The sequence below is a fragment of the Alosa pseudoharengus genome, unplaced genomic scaffold, assembly GCF_046254945.1.
Source record: "Alosa pseudoharengus isolate Yale_2024_CS ecotype anadromous, Long Island Sound unplaced genomic scaffold, YU_APseudo_1.1 YU_APseudo_1.1_scf_7, whole genome shotgun sequence".
In the NCBI taxonomy this organism is placed as follows: domain Eukaryota; kingdom Metazoa; phylum Chordata; class Actinopteri; order Clupeiformes; family Clupeidae; genus Alosa; species Alosa pseudoharengus.
Window position 1 is genome coordinate 36,514,525 of NW_027468859.1, and position 5,455 is coordinate 36,519,979.

The following is a 5,455-nucleotide window of genomic DNA, read 5'->3' on the forward strand; positions in this document are numbered from 1 at the left end:
GAAAACCAGGGAGTTTCGGCTGGTCGTGACCTTGAATATGGAGATTAACGTTAACGTTAGCCCAAATCCTACGCGTCATCCATTTGCTAACCGCTAGCATTTATTGGCTTGAATAACGACAACACAAACATACTCAGTTATCGTTGATTACATTCGTTTCTTTACCACATTAGTAACAGAATAAGTATAGGGAGTAGCCTACTCCTTTCCATACTAAAATGGCAGGTGCGTCATGTGGATGATGCTAGCAAAGATCCTAGCAAAGATTGCTAGCTCCGCTTCAACCCTATCTGATGTTAGGTTAGCACCATAGACAGTAGGTTAGCACGAGGACTACCTTCCGTTTGAACTCGTGACCTAATGTTATGTTTTTTAAAAAACAAAAAAAACTCTTTTCTCGGATGGACGATACAACAATACATTACTACGACTAATGAATACATTTACAGTACGAGTTAGGTTGCAGGTTGTGAGCCAAGAATTTACAGTAAATTAACTTACCTCCGCTCACACGAAGCAGTCGTTATGGTCGAACTGAACTTTTCCGCTAGCAGGTGAAATAAATGTCCACGTTGACACCAACCACACAAATGTTGTTTCTGCTAGGTAATACTGCTTTAAAATTAAATTGTTTCTCAAGTGTAAGACAACTATCCTATTTAATACTGACATTAAATACAACGCCATTGCTTCACATGGCTTGCGCTAAAGACATCCCTCCCTCTGCAGCAGCTCTAATGTCACGCGTGATGGCCACATGGTCCAAAACCATGCATGATAGTAACCTTCCGCGCCCATGTTTTGCACATTGATTGTTGTGATTTCATTAACTTAATGGTTAGTTAAAGTTAAAAATATGTTTTCAAACGCCAATAACTCTGCTTTCACCAAGATGTCGACGACTTCACTAACCATCATGAAATAAATCTTTCAATGAATGTGCCATTATTACCATAGAGTGTCATACGTTACCAAATAGGGCCATTACGTTGTGGTTTCAGCGGATGAATTCAAACTTCACAGTTGAGGTAAAGCAGCAGCAGCAGAGCCTACGTCTCAAAACAAAGTTTACAAGCTAAACTGCTTTGTCATAGATGCAAACAGTGAGAGAGCCCGTGAAGTTAAAGTTGGCATCCTAATCACCGTTGCCTGACATATGCACAGGCCCTATAATAATAATCTATAACCTATTCCATGGATGGGCAACTTTGAAGATAGAGGGCCACAAATATTTTATCATCACAGGACTAGATGTGACCATGCGCTTCCACTAATGGGATTTTGGATAATTAGAGCTAGTCTACCATTAAATAGAACAAAATATATAAACAATGTCTGTAATGTTTATTAAACCAACCTGCATTTCCATACCCAATTGCATTGTTATGCTTCTATGCATAATGAACTTTTAACATAAACAACGAAAAACACATTACTGAGACACTTTTTTATTACAGTGCAATGGGCTCTCAACAACTGAAAAGTGAGTCTGCACACTGCATATGGGCTCCAAGAAACACTTTATTTACTCAACGTTTTGATCTCAACAGATCTTCATCAGGCAAATTAGACATGGAAGAGATGGCCTATATCACATGACCATTGACCATAGGCCTATTAACCAGGCAGGGGGCACCCATAGGTGGCAAACAGCACAAACATGCAAGGCACTAGGCCCAAATCTCTAATTACATTGAAAGCTGTGCATTTTTACAGAAACAACATTACGCAAAATACATGGAATAGCAATACATATAAAAACAGTTAATTGTATACAACTTGCAATTAGCTATGCCATATCAGGAAACTGGTTTTACTGGTAACATGGTGGAAAAATCACAAGAAAAGTTTAAGATCAACCGGAGGGAGTTTTCTTTTTCTTTATAATATTGTCAGGTTACCAATCGGCCTGACCCAATCTGTTTGATTGACGTGTTCCTGACAACCTTCAACTGCTGTTTCTGCATATGTGAATGGAATTATTTTTACAATACGAATAATCTTCATTTTTAAAACTACCCGACTACATGTGGATATGGCCTGAATGTCCAAGTTTGTGCACCCAATCCGTATTAGCAGAATATCATCACTGATCCTGTTTGTTCTGGGAGTTGGCTTTAATCCGCATGAGCCAAAAATACATTTTTGGCCTTTTCTCGGTCAAGAAGGCACTGACTTCAATGATGACTCCACATTTCTAATATATAAATTACTTCATTTAATTACACATTCATCTTCCCAATGGTGAAATGCTTCTTTAGGAACCAATAGAGCAATGGGGCAGGGGTGGCTCACCAGTTCCATCCAGTTGAAACCAATAGGACGTAACTAGTGTCTTTTAGTTTAAATGGATATTGGTCTCAAGTGGTTAAACAACTGGTCTCAATTGTTCAGCAAACCTGATACATTATGCAAAACCACATTGTTTTAATACAATGATTTTTATTTGTCAAATACCTAGAAATAGCCTACTACTGTAAAGCATAGTGAAATGGTCTTTTGGATTTTCAACTTTTTCTGTGCAGGGGTGAAAGAAAGAAAGATCAAGAAATAATAATAAAAAAATAGCATGAGGAGTAAAAAGTGCAGTGTTTCCACAGTAGGATGCCATTTTTGATACACACAACTTCTTCAATCATTCTCAGACCATTAGAACATCCATATTTTGATGCCTGGGTACATACATGTGTGTTGTGCAGAAATAAACTAAACTTCACTGTCCTTACCTACTATGACAAGTTTGAGGGAAAAGACATGTTTGGAAACTACAATTCAAACACACATATCAGCCAGAAGGCCAGTGAGCATCAGTATACAGAGTCTGTGAATGTGTGAAGTGACTTCACTCACATATTTTGTGTTAGACATGGATGTCACATGCCAAATTTAGTAGTTTAGACCATTGATAGAAGTATATGCACCAGAGCTCAATGGCAAGTGTGCTAGAAGTATTAACCAGTTAGCTTGCCATCAAAATGAATTAATCATGCAAAGCACTGTAATTTCACCACAGCTTCAATTACTGCATTTGTTCATCATTTGAGCATACAGAAATCTAGCTAACTTTAGATTTCCATGTGGCATAGCAGAATGTAAACACGCACAAACCATCGGAGCAACAAAAAAATAGGGCCCATTGCTTCCTTATCAGCAAATTTCAAAAAGCTTTTTCTATCCTAGAGATAAAATACTGTCTAGCTTGTTTCAAGTCATTCTTATCTTTGCTGGCACTCATAGGTGCCTACCATTCCCACAGACGCAGAGGCCCAACTGTCTCTCCCCATCACTCCTAGGATCATCATGCTCAGTAAGTTTCACAATCAATGTTAACGAATCCTTTCAATATAGATCACTAGTGAATGCAGTTTGTGTCGTATCATCTACTGCCTCTCCACCAGTAAGCTTGTAACACAAGGACAGTACAGTCAGTACAAGTCAAAAACTTAAGTTAAGTACTCTCTCATCCTTGGTAGCCACCTCTGATGTCATTATTGTTATTTCAGATTGCTTGCTATGCATGTGTCACCTAGTTACTGCTGCTTAATGCACTGCTTGGAAGATATTTATGCTCCCTGCTCTGTTTTTACAATCATTTATGTAGAGCAAACATTTATAGAATGTATTGCTATGAAATATATATTTTTGTAATGACTCTTTACTAAGGACAGACAATCCTGACTGCAAAAAAGTGTTTTTTTAAGTGTTTTCTTTTTGCCATTTTGGCACTTTAAGTTTCCATAAACATTAATAAGAGTGATTTTATTTGACCATGTGAAATAAAATTAAGATCAAACTGTCTTTTCCTCAACCTTGGTTACCTATCAACAGGGATGCTGACTGCTCAAGCCGTCTGACCTGTTTTTGTTTGGATTTTTTATATTTACTATTTTATTCCTGATTATTTTTCATTGATTCTTATGCATTTGCTTAGTTTAGCTGCAGAGTTATCGATTATTTTATTTTTCCATACTTTTACTGCGTCTAAAGGCGGGCGTCTGTGCTCTGCCTCTGCTCTTTACCTGCGCTGTTTTTCACCTGTTGGTGATCAGCTGTTCTCTTGCCAACTGCCATCAGTGAGGCATCTGGTGACTGGTCTGCACTGCTGGTGTTGCTGGCTCCGAGGCCAAGGAACTCCTTTGCTGACGCTGGCTGGACTCTGCGGTTGACTAGCCTATCTGCCGTTGCCTATCTGTGATCTGGAGTTGAAGGACACGCACTCGGCCTGTAGTAGAGTGTGCGACGAGAAGTGTGTCTGGTGAAACAGGGACACGCTTGCCAGCATCGCTCAACAAGCACAATGAACAAAAGAAAGTAGGCTACAACTTCATTCACAAGCAAAACTGATGAGATCGAGCAAATCGAGAAAAACCTATAGCATTCGTTAGCCTCCATGTTGTCTAAGCAGGATAGACTGTCGGCTGAGGGAAATATATGAGTAGTAGAAAAGCAAACTGGTGTAAAGGGGAATTAAAGGGCCGTCGTTTTGTGGTGGTAGGGGCGGGGGGACACGACGTGCTGATGTCATTGATATGCAAATTAGTGCGTGATGTCATCTTGTGACATTTACCGACTTTTGGAGCTGGTTTTAGCTACTTTCCATTTGAAATAGTTGGCAACACTGATCAGACCTCCTCCTGTCAGATGTATTCTGCCAAAGTCCTGACTGGGAGAGTAGAGTGACCGCAGCTTGACAGACTAGGACAGATGAAACTCTGACCGAACATTAGACACCCAGGAGAGTCAGGTTAGGGCGGAGAACTACCGGAAAACAGCAACAATTACACAGGTCCATAAAGTATTTTGCAGCAAATAAGATGGCTGCTGCCGCTTGTTTGGTTTGAAGCTGCTATCACATTGGTTTAAGACAGGGAGTTAGAAGTTTCGCAACTGCTTCCTTATGTTGGAATGTGCAACATTGTACAAACATGTAAGGGATACCTATGTGATATCTGCAACAGTGGTAGGCTACTGAAAACGGTTTGATATTCTGTTAATTTATAGGCCTACAGTAGCTGGACACGTAGCCGACAGAAAACACATACTTTTAAATTGGTGTGCTATGCGAGCATAACTCGAATGCTCAAAAAATGAAATAGGCCTAGGCTAGCCTAAATATTGCAACATCGAGAGTTTTTATGGAAAGAAAATGATTTACCTACAGACCACTATCTGCATTAAGCTACACAGTGTTTGACGTTTCAGTCTCTCGTCCCCCGTTCCTGCTTTATATGTCCCGGTCAGCCAGAAAGGAATGAAACAAAATACTAGTTTGAACGTGAACGGTTTTGTTCAGAGCTAAAAATGCAATTGTGTTTGACAGAGGGCAGATGCAAATTGCTAGTGACAAAACTTTAGCTTTCAGTGTGGCACAATGTCTTTGTAAATTAGCCTACGTTAGTATGTTTAATTAAAAAGTGGTTAATTCTTCCTGCTTCTCCCTACAACCAGACAGTGT